We start from the raw sequence: 19,303 nt of genomic DNA on the forward strand, positions 1-19,303 counted from the left end.
ATTATGTTAACTAAGTGCTGTGCAAAAAGCTATTCTGAGAAGCCTGTTTGCCAATTATGTATCCTTTTTTGATTGTTGCATGAAATGTCCTGTACAGGTGCAAGGCACATTCCATTTTTTGCAGAACCCGAAATTCATGTGCTTGCCAACACAAAGTTAACTGCAGTGCCGTCATAACTCATAAATGTTATCAACCTTGTCAATTGCATTTGGTGGCTGAAGTGCACTTTGTGTACTTCAGTGCACTGAAAACAGAATGGTTTCATTCCTTAGAATTTTCAAACTTACATTCTGAATTAATGAGCTTGAATTGTCCAAACATTTCTGTGCTGTAATACAGCCCTGCATGTCTTTTTATATCAAGAATGTGTTCATATGTACGTCTAGAAGAAAAAAAAACTACAGTTTGCAGTGCTCAAATGCTTTTATTCTGAACACTGACGTTGCATGAAACATAGTACACATAAAGTCTAGCTGCAAGAATGTTGCTTCCTAATTTCAAAACTGGTGTTACTGCAGCTAGTGGTATTTATGCTCGCCACCATTGCAAAGTGGCAGATTATCACCCACGAGTACTGCTAATGGTATTTTTTCTGTATAGGAGAACTAATTACCTTGAAATAATTGCCATGTGTTATTTTTCCAAAGGGTGGCTGCAGTAAATTCAGCAGAATGTAATGGGTGAAGATAGCTGGGATCACATCAGCAAATGCCGACACGGGGGCACTCAACTAATGGGATATGCCCGACTGTTTCAAGCAGGCATGTGCACCGGATGTTGGGTTTCTTTTCCACACATGCATCATACAAGAGATTCACAGCCTTGCATCCAGTGAAAATGCTGATGAAATCATTAAATCCGTCACAACCCACTGCATATGCTGTCTGAGGTGCCTCACGTGGTTGACTATTCTGCTGTGCTGTTTCATTAAAAGCACTGGTCGTTACAGAGTGGGCATGGTATCCATTGGCTGTTCAGATGCACCTAAGTGGGTAAAAAAAATACGGTTAAAGCCATATAACTTGCAGCTCATGCTGTGTGCATTCAATAGGGTGTACGCATGAATGACAGTGACCGGGCAAGCACGTCTTGTTGGTGCACTCTGTAGCGCGGACAAGAATGCGCATACTGTTGGAAGTGTGCACCAAATAAATGGTCTCATACACTGTCGTATGTTGCTGCAACCCTTCCAGAGTAAGAGAACGTAAGCTAAAGATGAAGTAGCAGAGTTCTGTCAGCATTTTCCAAGGTGTGCACGCGCATGCCCGATAAAACCAGGGAACTTTAGAACAGTGACAACACAATAGATTTCCCGTATCAACCTGCACAGAACCCGCGGTGGATCTTTACAAATTCAAGTTTTGTTCTCGGCCCTTTTTAGCGAGTATGTCAACCATCGGTCATTTGACTATGCCTATTTGTCTCGTGCAAGCGTGTCGGATCACGTTCATGCGCATTTTTCATTGTGGTTTTCCAAGCACAGATGTAGCACATTGTTTACATAAAATCTGCACTAGTATCACTTCTAGCTTGTGCGTGTCACTGCGTAGTCTTTAATTTGGAACCGCAGTATGCAAACAAGGCTCCACTTACTGCATTTTCGTGTTGTAGGCCGCCCGTAAGAACTCTGCGATCTCCACGACCTCTTGCTTAGCAGCAGAACACCACATCCATGGAGCCACCATAGGGGGACACACAATTATATTTGTCTAGTGGATTACTTCCCAAGCTCAAGGCATATTCAACTTCAATGGGCTGTTTGTATCGACCCAAAGTTACAGTTCATTATCAGCAGATGATTGAACAAGCAGTTTAAATGAACAATTTCAAGGTGGAGCCAAATTCTACACATATGGCACATGCCTTATTGACCGAAGCATGCTTACTACAAGACAATCCTTTTGCTTAAAAAATGTGAAAAAAGTTCTCATTATTTCAGAGCTCCTATAGCTTCATGGTTGTTTGGAACCGCAAACACAAAAATTGAAAAGAACAGTCTGAACAAGACAATGAGTGCAAGTTCATCATTGTGCGTTTGCGTTTTCAAACAACGATGAACCTATACCAAGTGGCCCGGTTATGCACTTTCCAGCTATAGCTTGTGTTCGATAAGAATGGTGGCGGCACACATGTAGATAACAAACACAATGGCAGGCTTCTAAGATTAACTGCATGAAAACCTAGTCCATCATGAAATTTACTATGTTAGACTATTATTAGACTATGGCTAAAGTGCTATCGACCAAAAAGTTTACGGACTCTCAGAAAACGCTTAATACCCGAGCAGCCTTTAAAAGTAGCCAGTAAAACTGCACATCACAATGTTGTTCACGTATACCAGTAGAGGCAGGAAATGGGAATACCAGGCTGTGGAGATATTCAGCTTTTCGTCAGGTCCCTTGGTCCGTAAACTTTTTTGGTCGATAGTACATTGTGGTGTGTTCTCAAGGCCACTATTTTCGTTGTTTGAAGGTGTGCCGCTAGGGGCAGCACGTGTTTAGGAGGCCTTGGAGGAGCGGCACAACAGTGGATAATTTACAACCTCCGTCAGCATTTAAACACCCATACCTAAAGATATGCAATTTCTCGTTAATTTAGACGCCAAATCCTGAGCAGGTAGAAGGTTTCATGCCACTTACAGTCAAAATACTGTCATTTCGAACACGAGAGAGACGCGTCGTCTGCTCGAGCAGACGGCGCGCTGCGCTTACCGCTGCTCGCCGCGTCGGAGTCAATCGGAATGTCGGCAGAAATATAAATGGACGTTCCTCCAACCAAGTAGAGTCGTTTTAAGCAGGCGAACGACATATATTCATCGAAATAAAGCACTTTTGCCGCGCGTGCACATAAAAGCGCCAGCAAAGCGAGCGAAAAAGTGGCCCCCTGAACAGGTGCTGCCCCTTGCGGCAGCAGCGTGCGTAGAGTCACACTAAGTGGCCGCGCCTCGCGCCGCCGTCGGATCACCTTCCTTTTTACACCGTGATCCAAATCATACTTGAAATCATGGCCTGAACGTCGCCCCCGAGGGCTCCGATGTCTCTGCGCATGCGTGAGCTGAGAGAAGGTGAGAAAGGAGAACAACTCTCCTTTGCCGGATGTGACGTCACATTGTTGTTTGTTTTTTGCTTTTTGAAATAGTTACTCTCGAACTCAGACATTAGGGCTCGCTCCTCGTTCACGCGCGCATTGTGAGCATTCAAGTTTCGTTTTTTGCACTTGCTTAGAAGCTGAAATTGCGGACATTGCGGGGTTGGGCTTGATGACATTTGTTGCTCAGCTGCCGCGACGCATTTGGAGCAAAGGTGAGTGTCGTGCGATTGCCCGTTCTCTAGCTGACACTTGTAAAAGCAACCGGTTTCGCATTTGAGCAGTGGCCGATGTGATCTCGAAATTGGAAGGAGCACAAAACGGTTGTCGCAGGTCTCGTAGTGATCGCGAGATAATTTATTCGTTCGTGCCTTCAACAAGTACTATCGCAGTTCCTACGCGTTACTCCGATGTAAAACGAACGGCGGAAGCGTTCACGCGCCAGAAAATGCATGCACTCAACTAGCTCTATCGGTGTATGCCGTCCTTTGGTATATATCTCGTGCGTAGGTCTTCCTTTCTCCATCTCTATGGGATGACTACGCTATGCGCCTCTTATTTACCCATGCAATACATGGCTGCATTCAATTACCTTGCTCACTGCTTGCGCTGACCGCGGTAGGGGCGTCAGAGGCTTTCATTTGTTGCAGTGAGATAACGAAAGCGTATATTTCTTTCACTTACAGCTTCTTAGCAACTCTTTTGAGAGCCGTGGAGTTAAATCGTGCAATGTGTACGTTGTGAGCAAGCTGTTAAACAAACCCGCATTACTGCTGCTGTCGCTTTTACGGGCACCTTCAAAATTAAACATATATGAGTGTACGAATTCAGCTCACCTTAATTCACGTCCGTTGCTTTCGTTGTTCGTAGATCATGTGCGTACCTTTGCAACCGTAATCGACATTGTAAAAACAGCAGGAAGGCAGATGATACAAATACTGTGTCTGCCTTACTTGTTGTCTGTGCTGTTTTTATAATATCAAGCAACTCCACACACGTGCTGTTTGAGCAAAAACAATCTTGGTTTTTTTTTTTTTTTCTTGTAGGAGGATTAGCTTCTAACTGCGGCAGTGACGTTGTGTATTGTCCTCAGGAACGCTTGCCGTGTGCACATTTGTCTAATTTGTTTCACTGTGCTGCTGCTGTCTTTACAGCTTCTGCTTATTTCTTTTGGCCGCACCTTATATTTGTTGTCTTTGTCAACATCTGACCTGTTTCTGCCTTGTTGAAAGCAAGTGGCCACAAGTACTGCTTAGTTTGCTCAGTCTAAACCTGGTATGTATATCTGTTTGCTGAGGGAATGCTTCTGCTCCTTTGAAGGTTGCTTTAACTAATAGTGGTTTGAGTCATCATGTATGACACCAAGTAATTATTGTTCTAAAAAGGTAGCAAAGCTTGTCCACAGATTTAAAGTATGGAGATGCTAAACATTAAAATGTTCCAAGTTGCCACAAAGTATTACATGCATTTAAATTTGCAGTCGCAAAAGACATACTAAAAGTAAATCCACAAAATTTGCTTCGAGGTGTCTTGAGACAATAAATTGTAGAGAAAGAATTCTATTGTGAGTTGCCAATGCTTGTCATGAGCTGTAGCCCATTTTTCTATGCAGCCACTGTTGCTTCGTTGTCTGTTGCCATCACGTGCTTTTTACTAACAAGAAATTGAGCTCCGTGGTTCCCCTGATTTTTGTCGCTCATAAAATGCAAATGTCTCGACATTGGGAGCCTTATTGCCTCAAGGTAGAACACGAGTGTTCATTGGCCAGTTGCGTGCTTTTAAGATAATGTTGTATTTAATGTCAGGGGTTTAAAGGATACTTCACATCTGCCATCATGGCTGTTCTGCTGCCTAGCACTTCCAGGACAAAGTTTGGTACACATGTGCAACTATCCAAGAAAATGGACATTGGGACATCTGACATAGCTCACTTGGTAGAGCATCGCAAGCGCAAAGCAGAAAATGTGGGTTAAGCTCCAACCGGCAGCAAGTTGTCTCTTAATGCAAAGCATTATCATGATCTATTTTTGAATTTCTTAAGTACACCTGCCCAGGTAGCTTCATTAATAATTAGTAATGCTCCTGATGGTGGGTATTGAACACGAGTCTCTAGTGCAGCAGCCCAATTCTTTGCATATTAGGCTACAGATGCATGCATAGCTCGCCAGATTAACCGCACTGGTTCTCTCGTAGCAGCTAATGCTTTCAGATGTTATGTGACACTCGCAGAGGTTGAGATTCACCCATTTCAGCTCATATGCAACATATAAAGCAGCTGTTGTGTTTGCTTTGGTCACGCGTTGTGCGTGCAGTTGTTTTTGGTTTCTCTATGTTGGCCTATTGTGCTTTATATTCGATATGGTGCTGGGCATTACCTCAATCGCAGCTTTGATGCTGTGCCAAAAAAAAAAAACATTTGTAAGCAGGTACTCGAGTGACGTGGAAGCTCACTCTCCCTCATTCTCTCTTGCAGGTAGTGTGTCCAGTTTAGCGCCGTGCACATGTGTGGGGCATTTCCTTGTTCTTATTCTGCTGATGTGTCGTGTTGTACAGTCTGTTTCACACTTAGGGGAAATCTCGGAGCGCATTGCATCGCGATGCGGCGAGCGCTGGAGTCGGGTGCCGGAAGCAGCTCGCACAGGCGCAGACGCTCAAGGCGCGTTATCTTGAACCGCGTGGCTGCTCGACGCGGCTGGCCACCAACCGCGTCGACAGCTCGACGCAAGATAATGCGCCTTGAGCATCTGCGCCTGCGTGAGCTGCTTCCGGCGCCCGACTCCAGCGCTCGCCGCATCGCAATGCAATGCGCTCCGAGATTTCCCCTAAGTGTGAAACAGACTGTACATAGGAGGAAAGCCGGTGCTCCACAATATGGTTGTCAGTATTGCTGAATACAACACAGTCTTGCTGCCTTGACACGCCACATCATTTGACATCTGGGAGTGAGGTGGCATCTTGCCGTTCCTTGTGGTCAGGCATAGCCAAGACTGGCGGTAGAGTCCGCACACAAAGTTCAAGGTTGAACAATAGAACCAGCACGCCCAATAAATGTGTGTGCAAATTTAGCTCTAAGCGTGATTTATGTGATTTATCACAGAAGGGGCTTGGTCCATGGCCAAGCAGAGTGAGCACGAACAACAACAACCGTCTTCTTTCACATCCTTTGTTGGTGCCTGCCTTTGTCGCTACATAGTCACTAATTAGTAATTAGTTTGCTAAGCTATCCATAACTGAGAACTCGATCGAGCATAGAAAAAAACATGACTATAGGCTCCTGTGTTTCTTATGTTTAAATCACAATTTGTAGGTATCAAACACAGCATAGCATAAATGATACATTGGGCACTGCAACCCTGTAATGTGCACATTGAGTGCCTTTTCGCGTCTTCTTCAGAGGGTGCTCGAGATTTTTGGTTGGGTTGCCGTAGATGGGGGGGGGGGGGGGGGGTTAGCTCAGTGAATCTTCCTTCCAAGGCATTTAGTTTGTTAAAGTTGTGCCGCTATAGATGTGTCCTCATTGTTCAGGTTACTTCTGGCAACACCTGAACGTTCTTGTGGCTGTGATGTGATGCTTCATGACACAAATGGTGCTCAATTCTGATATTGTTGGCATGCTTTTTCACAAATGATTTTAGTAAGATAATTGCACAGGTGACGCAAAATGAGCCACAGCATATGCTTCACCTCCAGCATGTTCGTGATCACCGATGGCATGTAAAACAGTGATTCAGACCAAGCATCGCAAAGAATGATTGTTGCCTTTCTTTCTTACAGGCTGCTGTGTTTCAGCTAAATCTGCTTTTCCTGTGTCCAGTGGCCTTGTCGCTCAATTAGTGCTTGCCAATTTCCATTACCCTGCAACCCACTAAAAATATGAAATTTTAGACTATGATGCCTCCCCTCTCTTCCCTTGTCCTTCTGACCTTTCACTCTGCTGCAAGCTTTTAGATTTCAATGCTTAAATGAATAATACAAAAATTGATGCTACCATATTATTTGATGGCTATCATGATGGCAATAATTTAGGTGAACCTGAAACTAAATGAGAAAATAAAATAGGCATGTATGAGTAGGACTGACTGTTCCTGGTTACTGGCTCTATGCTAAATTTGAGGTCTTTGCCTCAAGGAAATGGGTCTTGGATTCTCAGACCCTTTTTGTGATCTTGTGCCTGTATCAGACCTGATATACAGTCACGGAAGCTTTACAAAAAGGAGCGCCTTTCTTTTGGGGAACTGTTTTTATCACAAGTGTGCTAGATAGTGCCAGTTATGCAGTGAACAGGCACAACTGCAGGTACAAACTATAGCATGTACTTTACTTTAAAATAATTTCACATCTAGTTGTGAATTTCATAGGCCACTTCACAACTGCAAGGTGAATCTGATGTAGGCAGTGTCAGGGTCATGGCCCATATTTTGGTGAACGCCAAGAATGCATCCTGTGACTGAAGTTTGAGCATTTGAGCCCACCTTTTGGAAGTGCTTTTTATGTGCACTCAGTAAGTGACAGTCAGTGATCCTAGAGGCAAAACTTATTGTTCTGCATTATGCAAATGTTTTTATATTTTCACTAATATACTGTGGTCACTATTACTATGCACTGTTTAAAAGGTGTTGAAAATAAAAAGCTACTTATTTGCCCTAATATAATGTAGAAATAAGCATTCTGCAGTCTGAAAAGTGAAGGAAAAAAAACACACAAGAAAAGAAAAAATCACTGCCCAAGCACTCCATACAGATGGTTAACCAGCAAAGCTGAAACGAGCGGCCGCGGTGTTTATGACTGGGTTAATTACGTCTTTGTGTTTCTTAATGAGGTTACACACACGTTCGGCTGCGACGTAGAGAACGACGTCACTTGATGGTGTGTCCGCCATTGTCGCCTGCGTTCGATGTCTCATGTTTGCTTGGCGGTGTGGTTAGCAGCATTTGCCCGCCATTGCCGCTTGCGATTCTTTGAAATTAAATTGCTTCAAAATTAAATCTGTCCGTCACGTAAGATAATGAGTGGCTCATACCTCCTTAAGCAATGGCTCATGCGGCCTCCCCATTAAGAAGGCACAAGAGAAGTGAAATTCTACGCTGGAATTATGAGCCGCAACGGAGCCAGCTGTGGAAGAAGACAACGAACGCGGGAGCAGTGGCATGAGTGAAACCAGAGGGGCGCCAACAAGCCAGCTGCGTAAGAGACGGTGCTCGAGCCAATGCTGATGATGATAGTTATCTGTACACAGGCGACAGACACACGCTTTTTCGTTTCGCTTAGCCATATAAAGCTTCGTTTTAAAAACATTATGGTCGCAAGATTCACAACCACTTTAGCCAATTATAAAATCATTGAAGTGCACGCAAACAGCCTCTACATTGTGTCTGTGAAAGACACTGCTGCATCTTCCTGTAGCATTATGCACCTTAGCTTTGTGTGGAAGCCGCGGTTGTTGTACTGTGCTGCACCGCAATGAACCTTGGTTATGTGAAAAAGCCGCTCTTGCATTACTCTTTACTGTTATGCACGTCAACCTTGTGGCAAAGCCACCACCGTGCTCCACCACAGAGCATTTTAGGTGTGTGAAAAGCACTTACTAAATATTGCATGTGCTGGATTTGAGCATTTTTAATGCAAAGAATTATTTCTTCATACCAAGCACTTTGCAGTAGGTTGGTCTTTCCCATTTATAACAAAAATATGTCTAGCAGCGAGTCCAAGCCTGTCTCCCAGCATAACAATCCAACGCTCTAACCATTAGGCCGCTTTTGTGCACATACTTCACGCTCGCCAATGTGTAGCTAGGTGTATGAGGTAGTGGCCCATGCATTATGCTGCACAATATGTGTCGAAGCAAGTGTGCATGTACAAGTTGCGCGTCAAAGTGAGAGCATGTCAGTTTCTCCCATTCTTCCTTTGTGGCAGCACTTTGAGGTATTTTGTTGGACAGCTCCAGCTTTGCGATTCACCCACATTTCCCAGTCCCTTCATTGTAGCAGCTTGCACAACATGGACACTGTGTGACATTGTACTACTTTTGCATTGAGGGTGAAAGTGATATGTGCTCATTGAGTGAAAAATGTTGACAAGAGGTGTATGCACAGAAAAGTATGACATTCATCTTAATACTACATGTAATGATTCTATACTCCTTGTGCCACAGTGACACATGCCCAAATCAGCAGACGGGCCAAGAATGGGCTCATAACCATTTGTGCATACCGCATAAGCCATGTTGTCCACTCGGCAAAACAGTAGCCACCACAGTGTAGGCAGGAAGAGGCAAAGAAACCTTTATATTACTACCATTGCAAGGAGAGTACGAAGGCGAAGGGCCTTCGTACTCTCCTCGCAATGCTTGTCACACATGCAATCACTCGCCATACACAAACACGTTGGTCAATGCTGCAATGCTCGGCAGAATCCTAAACATAAATCCCCACAGTGTGTGGGATCTACATAATTATTTTTTTCATTTTTCAGGCATTTGGTGGTAGAGGCCAGTGCGTTACACAGAAATCCCACTACTACTGCAGCAACGTTCAGAATGTAGTATGAGGTACATTAGTTGGCTACAAGTTAAAAAACAGAAATTATATTGTAAAGTTTCTACGTAGACTTAGTGACTCCATCTGTTTATTGTGTCATTCTTAAGCAGGCTTCTCTTCTTCGTCGTCCTCTTCTACCTTCCTGTGCCGTGGCCACTGGCGATGTGGATCGCTACACTCTCCCGGCCTGCTGTCGTTGCCCTGACGATGGTAATATGGTAGCACATTTCCGACAGATGCCTCTTCAATTCTACCACTTGGTCCATTATAATAGATGGTCTTCAACAGTCCTTGTTGTTTAGCTGTTTTAACAACAAAGTATGGACCAGTGAATGGAGTCTTTGAGTCCAATCCTTTTCGCACCAGTACCATGGATCCAGGGTCGATCTCTGGCATCTTTGTTTTGTGGCGACGATCAAAGTGCATCTTCATAGTCATCCGGTATTTCTGTCGCTGCAGCTGGGTCTTTGGCTGTTCCTTTAAATTAATTCGGTCGACTAAGCCAAGCTCTCGGTCAGCCGGCAACCAAGGAATAGTGCCGAATGCAGCAAAGTGCGGGCTGCACCCTATGCCTGCGGTGTAGGATCTGTTGTGGTGCAACACTGCTGCCTCCAAGGCACTCTTCCAGCCTCCCTTAAACTCTGGGTATAGCTTGATAAACATTTTGAGGTCCCGGATCATGCGCTCGGCGAGAGAATTAGCCTCAGGATGATATGGTGCTGGGTAGCGAATCGCAATGTTTTTCTCACTAGCCCATTTGCACAACTTCTCACTTCTGAAAGCTGGTCCATTGTCCGCAACAATTACTTTAGTATTCTTGAAGATGTCCCGTTCGAGAAGAGATATGACGCAGTTCGCATCTTCTTTTCCAGCTTTGGCGGCAACAAAGCGCGTGCATTCATCCACGGCAAGCTTGAGTTCTTCGAACGCCTTCACCTTTCTTTTTTTGAGCTCAGCAAAATCAAGATGAATGACTTCGAATGGGATCGTTGAGTATTCTGGCAGTACGATTCTGTTCCCACAAGGCTTGTATTTTGATTTAACCATCTCACACTCATGACACGTTTTGACGTAATTGGCAACATCTGCTTTCATGTTTTTCCACGTAAACCTCTTGGCGAGCTTGTGGTAGGTCTTCCAAAATCCATCATGTCCTCCCGATTGTGGACTGCTGTGATATAACTTCAGCAATGTGGGCACTTTTGTTTCAGAAACATAGAATTTCCCCTTGCGCAGCTCTATCTCTTGCGTACCCTCCCAAAGTTGCATCAAGTTAACACTTTCTTTCGAAATCTCCTGTGGTATGTGGAGTCGGGACAATGCATCAGCGTCCTGATGCCGATGGCCTGGCCTGTGCGTTATGTCGAAGCTGAATTGTTGAATCTCGCTCACCCAGCGGGCTATTCTGCCCTTTGGCAGTGCGAGCTCCAAGAGATACGTTAATGCCTGATTATCAGTGAAGAGATTGAAGTGTTTGCCTTCCAGGTAGCTTCTGAAGTATCTTAGGGCCATTACAACCGCTAGTGCTTCCTTTTCCGTTGTCGTGTAGTTTTCTTGTGGTTTCGTGAAGGTACAAGAGTAGTATCCGATGACTTTGAGTTCCCGGCCAGGCTGTTCGTTTTCATCTCTTTGATAAAGAATGGCTCCAGCAGCGTAGCGAGATGCGTCTGTGTAAAGCTCAAACGGCAAATCAAAGTCTGGGAGTGTCAGCACAGGATCGGAGGATATGGCTTCTACAAGTTCCAGATAGCTATTCTCACATTCTTTGGACCATACGAGTGACATGCCTTTTTGTGTCAGTGCAGTGAGACATTTAGTTTTTCTCGCATAGTCTTTTATGAATGCGCGGAAGTGGCCTGCGAGCCCAAGGAACACTCTTAAAGAATGAATGTCGTAGGGTTTGGCCAGCTTCTTGATGCGCTGAACGCTCTCCTCTTTAGTGCCCTTGGTTCTTCCATCAAATACTCTTCCAAGGAATACCACTTTCTTGCAGAAGAATTCACTTTTCTTAATGTTGATCTTCAGTCTAGCAGTGCTGAGGGCTTCGAGGACCTTTCCCAGATGCTCTTCATGATCTTCCCTTGCTTTCGAGTATACAATTATGTCGTCCACATACACATTGCAGAACTTTCCGATGAATTTCTTTAGCACATCGTTCATCATCTTTTGAAACCATGATCCAGAGTTTTTCCATCCAAACGGCAGCCTATTGTACTCGTATATGTCGAAAGGGGTAACAAATGCTGTAAATTTCTTGGTATCCTCTCTTAGTGGTACCTGCCAATATCCCTTACATAGGTCAATGCGGGAAAACCACTGACATCCTCCAGTCTCGTCAATTATTTCATCAATTCTCGGCATTGGATATGGGAAGAGATCTGTTTGCTTGTTTACTAGTCTATAATCTGTGCAGAGACGAAATGACCCATCTTCTTTTGCAACAATCGTAATAGGCGAGGCAGAACATGAAGTAGAAGGCCTGATTATTCCCGCCTCCAACATTCCCTGAAGCTCCTGCTTTAACCATACCTTTTTTTCGTGCCTGAGACTATATGGCTTTCTCTTCACTATAGTGCTGTCGTGTAAGAGGAAAGGCACCTCAAGGGCTGTTGTGGCTTCTGGATATGAGCCAATGCACAAAAGCTCTGGAAACTTCAAAGGCACATCCTCTGCTGAAGACAGTTTACGATCAGTAATTTGGGCGATATGAAGTTGATGACAGCCTGTTCCTATGGTGACCAAATCATTCCAGAGGATATTAATCTTCATGCGTTTCATATCAGGTCTTGCTAAGATAAAATCAAAATTGACTCTGGGCACCACCAATACTTGAACCTTTGATTTTTCACCTTCAAACTCCACATCAGCTGACGTCCATCTATTATATTCTCGACAAGAACCATCGTAGCCACAGACACGAATTGTCTTCCCACGCACAATGTTGTCAGCATCGACTAGGCTCTCGTTGAATAAACTTACAGAAGCACCAGTATCAATTAAGACTGACAAAGTACGGCCATCCACTAGCATCTGGACACTCAAAATGCCTGTCTTCGTGAGAAATACCGTTTCCTCAACAGTGCATTTCTCTTCATTTAAGTCCTGAGCCTGTACATTGGGCGTCACGCTGCAGTGTCGGTTACAATCAGTGCTAGTCTTTTCTGCCCCCAATGATGTGGCTGTGTTCTTGTCACGGTAATCGCCTCTGCCGACCGACATCTCCTTATCAGGTGCACGGTATTCAGGATATGTAGCATATGTCAGTGCTAGTAGCAATTCGTCCATAGTAGTAAGCGACCTCACTTGAATCTGTCTTTGATAATGTCTAGTCATACCATGTACAACAAGAGCGATGACAGAAGAATCCGCCAATGTGGGGATAGCAATACGAAGCAACCGCCACTTTTCAAAAACGTACTCTTTGATATTAGTGCCTCTCTGCCTGTAGACAATAGCACTATTCCAGAGCTCTACAGTATTCATCTGAAAGGCACTCGAGAAGCTTTTCCTCCATTCCGTCCAAGAAGTGTTTCCACGCGATGTTATTTGCAAGTCAAACCACTTCCGTGCGTTCCCAGAGAAAAGGTCTCATATTACGTATGCGGTCTGTTGTCCATTCGTTTTTGTTACAGGCATATTCGTAGAAATCTAGCCAAAAAGCTACGCCTGATGAAGTGCCATCTAACAAGTCTGGTTTCACAAAAAAGTCTTTGCGCTTCCCTCTCACATTATCAGCTGAAATAACAAGTGCTAACAGCTGCTCCTGCTGTGCCATCTGCATCATCTGCATTTCTTGTAATGCGCGAATTATGCATTCTGTGTTAGAATCAGTGAAATTAGCTGGCGTCTGCATTTAATGTGCCGGTGGGGCTCTTCCTAAACAAGCATCCAAATCATCAAGATTCATGCTGACAGCCACACTACCTTGAGTGACGAGGTCATCTACAGAGGCTCCGGCTACATGGGAAATCGTCTCCAGAAGACTCGGAGCGGTGGTGTCCTCCGGCAGCCCGACGTATCTCTCACCATCCGGTTGGAAACCCACGATGACAGGTCGCCCCTCACGGCGCGTGATGTCGAACTTGATCTTCATTTGCAGGTTCCAGACCTCGACTGCGCCAATGTAAAGTTTCTACGTAGACTTAGTGACTCCCGTCTGTTTATTGTGTCATTCTTAAGCAGGTTTCTCTTCTTCGTCGTCTTCTTCTACCTTCCTGTGCCGTGGCCACTGGCGATGTGGATCACTACATATATTAGTAGTCAAAATATAGTAGCCAGTGTTGAAACTACGCATGCATTCAAGACTGAGCCACAGCATGAGAACACGGATGAGCAGACACACACGATGGTCACTTGAGTTGGCATTCTGTCTATCTTTACCAACAAGCCCAGCTGTACAATGAGTAATATTATGGCGACTGCAGCATTGCAGTGGTCTAGTGGCATAGTCTCGACCTCGTATAGAGGAGGTACTAGGTTAGAAACTTCGGAACTGCCATGAATCTCACAATCAACCCTTATCCCTCGTTTTCCCACAGCTGCAGTCAGATGTGCTGTATTTTGGTGGCTGTCAGGAATCACGAGATCCAGACAGGCTGCCACTGGAAGTCCCTTGGGTTAGGTGATACCTCAAATATGTCTCCAAATATTTCACTATATAAACCTTTATAGAATGAGAAACTTGTCAAGAGCCAAGTTGTTACACACAAAAGAAAACTCACTAAATAGTGACCAGTTTCATTTGTTTTGCAAGTCACAGGTTGTGTGCATTTCACATTGCTGACCAACTCTTATCTACTCTCCGATACAATATCCATAGTCATTGTAGTATTTATATTAAAATAAAAATACATATAAGATTGACCTGGTCAGAAAGAATTGCCATTTTGGGAGGGGCTAGGCTGGAAGACAATTTGTCATTCCTTTCTCTTCTCTGTGATCGAGCTGATCATCTTCACTGCAATGGTAAACGTACTGCAGTTCCCTGCATTCACATATGTTTTCAGAGAAAAATATTCTGTGGAGCCATGTTTGTGGTAATGCAACGCAAGATATATGCCGTGTCGCATGACTCTTTAGTAATATTGTTAAATTCTAGTTGTGACCAATCTTGCTGCTCTTTATCTGGTTCCTGGTGAGTTCGTGGAAGTTCAGGTCACGTGAAGATACTCGATGAAGTTTCTCTGCGAAGTTGTCTTTAAAACTCTAGCAGCTGGCATCATAAAGTAAGCATGTGAATTGAGAGCAAATGTACATGATACAGAGTTCATTTTTGCCTGCCCTCTGTTTTATTTCTGGATCTGCAATGAACAGATGCACAGCGTCTTGCTCATAGGCAATTAGGCGGTGGCTGTCTCAGCGATGCTAATATCTATATTCTAGTGAAAGACAATGTAAGCTACTGTTTTTGCAAGCATTCCCCAAATGCGGCTTGCCATCAAGCACCAAACATTTAATGTCTAAAAAAATAACTTGGAGAAGTAAATGCCCAGTATTCTTTTTTAGCTTTCAGTAAGCTTGCCATATAGCTCAGTGTTAACATGCAGGTTAGGTTACAGAAAGCAATAATAAACGACAATAAACACTGCTTGGATGGCAAAAAAACATGTGAATCAGATCACTTTTTTATTGCGATAGCAATTCTATGGACACTCCAAAGCAGATTTCTGCCGTCGCCGTGAGGTTCCGTATGATGTCAACGGCGATGAAATCGTCGCCGCACTCAGGACGCTGTATGTGCGAGTGAAAGGGCGCGATGGATGCACGCTTTCACGGGGAGCGAACGCACGTCGGGGAGCAAACTCGCGTTCTGCACCGTGCTCCCTGAAGAGCTGCAGAATTAAGCGTCTCTTTCCTCCTTTCCATATATAGAGAGTAAACGCAACTTTTTCCGTCGCGCGAAAGGCTGTGAGGGGACGGGAGGGAGGGAGGAGAGGCGACGTTTAGCTGCGGCACCAAATGCGTATTTATATAAAAACGGCGCACGCGTTCGGTGCGAACGCGGGCAAAACGCCGACGGCGTCGACAACAGTTCTGCGCGTTGCTGGTGCTGCTGCATGTCCAAGTTTATACAGCTGATAAAACTACTATCCTACTCTGTATAGATCTCTACTAATTTGCTATCGCAATTGATGCTTCGCCTTTCGGGTGAAACTGCGACAAATTTTTTTTATTTTCCAATGACTTTTTGGGAAATAGGAGGCTAACCAAATGGTGATATGGCTACACTGTAAAGACTGGATAAGATGGATGACTGAATCTGCAACAGAACATTTGTGGACATTGTGTGAGCCACATTTTCCATGCTTTTTCGCCGACTAAGCAAGACTACATGCACTGAGGCAGCATAGGTTACTTTTCTACGCTTTTTTTGCTGACTAAGCAAGACTACATGCAGTGAAGCAGCATAGGTTACGGTCCTGGTGCATCAGCATGGGCTTTCTACAGTTGACTTTCGTTAATTCTACCCTGACGGCACCAACGAAATTGATCTAATTATGCGGCGGGTCGAATTGAACATGCAAAAAAATGCTAAAACACGGCTGATTCATATGGCAGTATGTAATTGACTTTTAAGACGCCTCCGAAACAAACGTGCGCCAACTTTCTATTTTTTCAAACTATAAAACTGAAGTGCAAATGACTTAAAACTTCAAACCCAAGTAGAAACCTAATGCATACCTGATTTTTGAGAATGTCAGCTGATTTTCTAAAGTCTCCCTCGCTGCAATACAGCCATGTTATGCGGTAAAGCGTATTAAAGCTGCAAATGCGGTTTTATTTTCACACTCGAGTGCACAATGCAGGCAGTTTCCGGCTCAATTTCCTTCGAAAACAAAATGTGCCCTTTAGAACCAGGTAAATACCATAATCGGACATTGTGAGCTACCGTTATGGCTTGAAAATCGTCCTAGGGTGGGTCAAAAATAGGCGTTTATAGACGTTTGTTTAATGCATTCACTGTCCCCTAAGCTCTGCCGAGAAAGACGTTGCCACTAAAAGGGGTCGTTATTGGGTTCAGGTGCATGCCTGTAGCTTGGTGAAGTTCAGATTATCTGGCGAATGCCAATTTTAGGATCAAAATAATGAATGTTTAGGGCCGTAGAACTGCATGGGAGCTGGCCAAGATCTTTGGTCAGAGTTGAATTAACCGAAAGATTAACCAGAGTTGGATTAACGGAAGTCTACTGTATACACTTTTCTGTTCAACAAGGAGTTGCCATTTTAATATGTAGTTTTCTTCTATCAGTGTGGTAATCGTGCTAAATTTAGCATTTGGTTAATTTAAAAGGACAAGTTTCAAAGCAGGGGCGCACGCCTTGAGACTTGAAACATTTGAACATATAAAGCTAGGACACATTAACAGCTGCTGAATTAACCTAAGTTGGTTGTATTATGTGCATAGCATGTGGTTGCTTTTATTGCGATAGCAATTATATGGACACTTCAACCGGATTTCTGCCGTCGGCGTCGCCGTCGCCGTCGCCGTGAGGTTCCGTATAGATAAAATCTTCACCGCGCGCCGTATGCCCGAGCGGAAGCGTGCGGGGACGCGCGCTATCACGGAGAGCGAATGCACTCAATCTGCCACGCGCAAGCAACGAAGCGAGAAGCGAGCGCCGGAGGGAGCGGGGGGGGGGGGGGGCACTTCTACTGTGCCAACAACCGCGCTCGTCGCTCGACCACACGGTCTCTTATCTCTCCCACGCGCAAGCAAGGAAGCGGGAAGCCAGCGCCGGAGGGAGCGGGGTGGGGGGGGGGGGGGGGCACACTTTTCCTCTGCCAGCAACCGCGCTCGTCGCTCGCCGCACCGTCTCTTATCTCCACACGGCTCTGACCTTTATGCACTGGCCGCTCAGTTTCCGTTGAAGGGATAGACCGCACGTACAGCGGTGAGCACTGTTAGGGTGAACACGCGAGCGCGTGGCCGACGGCACTGTCAGCGCCCCGTTACGGTCATCACTGGAAACATTGCGCATGCGCATCACGCCTTCCGCGAAATAATTGTTCCACCGCGCGCATGACGTCATGGATGCACTTGTTCGTCGTCTGCTAGCCGCATTTTTGTTTTCTAAGCCCATGCATCCTGCATTTTAAGATTTCTTTAAACATCTGTGCTTGAACAGAACAAGACAAAAAAACTTGTATATCTATGGGGGCGTGTCTATTCGTTCCCTTCAAAGTTGTTGTGCATGCAACGCCGTATATAAAACAACCAAAAATCTTTCGCAGCCGTTCATTCTGTCGCCAGATCGTATTATGGCTAGGGTTCCCGATGATGAACGGCGCTCAATTGTCGATCTTTCCCTGAAAGGTTATTCCCAGCGGTATATTGGCGCTTTAGTTAATAGGCCCCTGAAGACTGTGAACAGGATAATTCAAGCCTACAAGTATGAAGGTTTGCACTCAGGATGCACCCCGCGCGCCCCGCCCTAAAGCTACCACAGACGATGAAGACGCCCTCATAGTTGCAGCTGCTGTTCGTAACCCTTTCTTGCCAGCCCCAGCAATACGCGAGGACTTGGATTTGGACGTTTCGGACACCACTGTTCGACGTCGCCTGCGTACTGCGGGCCTTCGCAGTCGCGTCGCAGCGCAGAAGCCACTACTAACGGCGGCAAACAAGGACGCACGACGGCAGTTCGCTGAGCTGCACGAAACATGGACATCAGAAGAGTGGGGTCGCGTCACCTTTTCGGATGAGTTGACGTTTTCGACGCGACAAGACCAAAGATTGCGTGTTTGGAGACTACCAGGCACACGGTGAGGCAAACTTCCTGCTTTGAAAAGCAATTGTTTTAGTTAACGTCACAATGCCACGCAGGAACGACCCGGACAACGTGCAAGGTGTTTCTGCCAGTGGGAGATCGAGTGTGAACGTGTGGGGTGCTGTTTCAAGATATGGTTTAGGGCCCCTGCAACGTATACGTGGACACTTATCGTCGGAACAATACTGCAACATTTTGAACAACGTGCTGTTGCCATATGCGAGCAGTTTATTCCCAGACGGTGATTACCTGTTCCAACAGGACCGGTCACCGATACACACGGCGCGGGCTGTCAAGGAGTTCCAGGCGGAGCAGCACATGCAGCTACTGGAATGGCCTCCGAAAGGAGCGGACCTGAATGTGATAGAAAACGTGTGGGGCCGTCTGAAAGCTTCTTTGGCAAGGAAGCCCCTTTATTCCGCGACTTCGGACCAGTTGTGGGCGCAAGTCAGCAACGAGTGGGAAAGGCTGAAAGCCGATCGGGAATATGTTCGATCACTTTACGACTCGTTACCGTCCAGAATAGCTGCAGTCGTTGCTGTAAGTGGTCACATGACTCGCTATTAGATTTGCTCATGTTTTTATATTTGTTCTCATGGTCTTGTTTAACTTGAATTGCAAAAGTGCAATTTTCTTGAATAAAAAGTTTAATAATTATCCCTCTTACACTCACTTTTTTCCTTCACGCGCCAATCTTCAATCCAGATGGACCTTGAAATGCAGAAGGTATCAGCTCAGCGAACAAAAAATGCGGCTAGCAGACGACGAACAAGCGTATCGATGACGTGATGCGCGCGGTGGAAAGAGTGTTTCGCAAAGCACATGCTGCGCATGTGCAATGTTTTCAACGATGGCTGTTACGCGGCGCTGATAGTGCCGTCGGCCACGCGCTCGCGTGTTCACCCTAACAG

The 19,303-nt window shown here is 45.2% G+C and overlaps 1 long non-coding RNA gene across 3 annotated transcripts; it reads left to right on the forward strand.

The window, feature by feature from the left end:
* The first annotated feature begins 3,084 nt into the window (after nt 1-3,084).
* LOC125942876 (uncharacterized) lies at nt 3,085-15,961 on the forward strand. 3 transcript variants are annotated; one of them, XR_007465390.1, is made up of 3 exons: nt 3,085-3,303; nt 4,243-4,363; nt 15,823-15,961. It is a non-coding gene; the product is annotated as an uncharacterized LOC125942876 (long non-coding RNA). The 3 variants fall into 3 exon arrangements; XR_007465389.1 differs by lacking the exon at nt 15,823-15,961 and adding an exon at nt 6,863-7,348 and having other exon boundaries at nt 3,086-3,303; XR_007465388.1 differs by lacking the exon at nt 15,823-15,961 and adding an exon at nt 7,447-8,560 and having other exon boundaries at nt 3,090-3,303.
* Nucleotides 15,962-19,303: the final 3,342 nt, after the last annotated feature.

This window comes from Dermacentor silvarum, chromosome 2, assembly GCF_013339745.2.
Source record: "Dermacentor silvarum isolate Dsil-2018 chromosome 2, BIME_Dsil_1.4, whole genome shotgun sequence".
Classification (NCBI taxonomy): Eukaryota; Metazoa; Arthropoda; class Arachnida; order Ixodida; family Ixodidae; genus Dermacentor; species Dermacentor silvarum.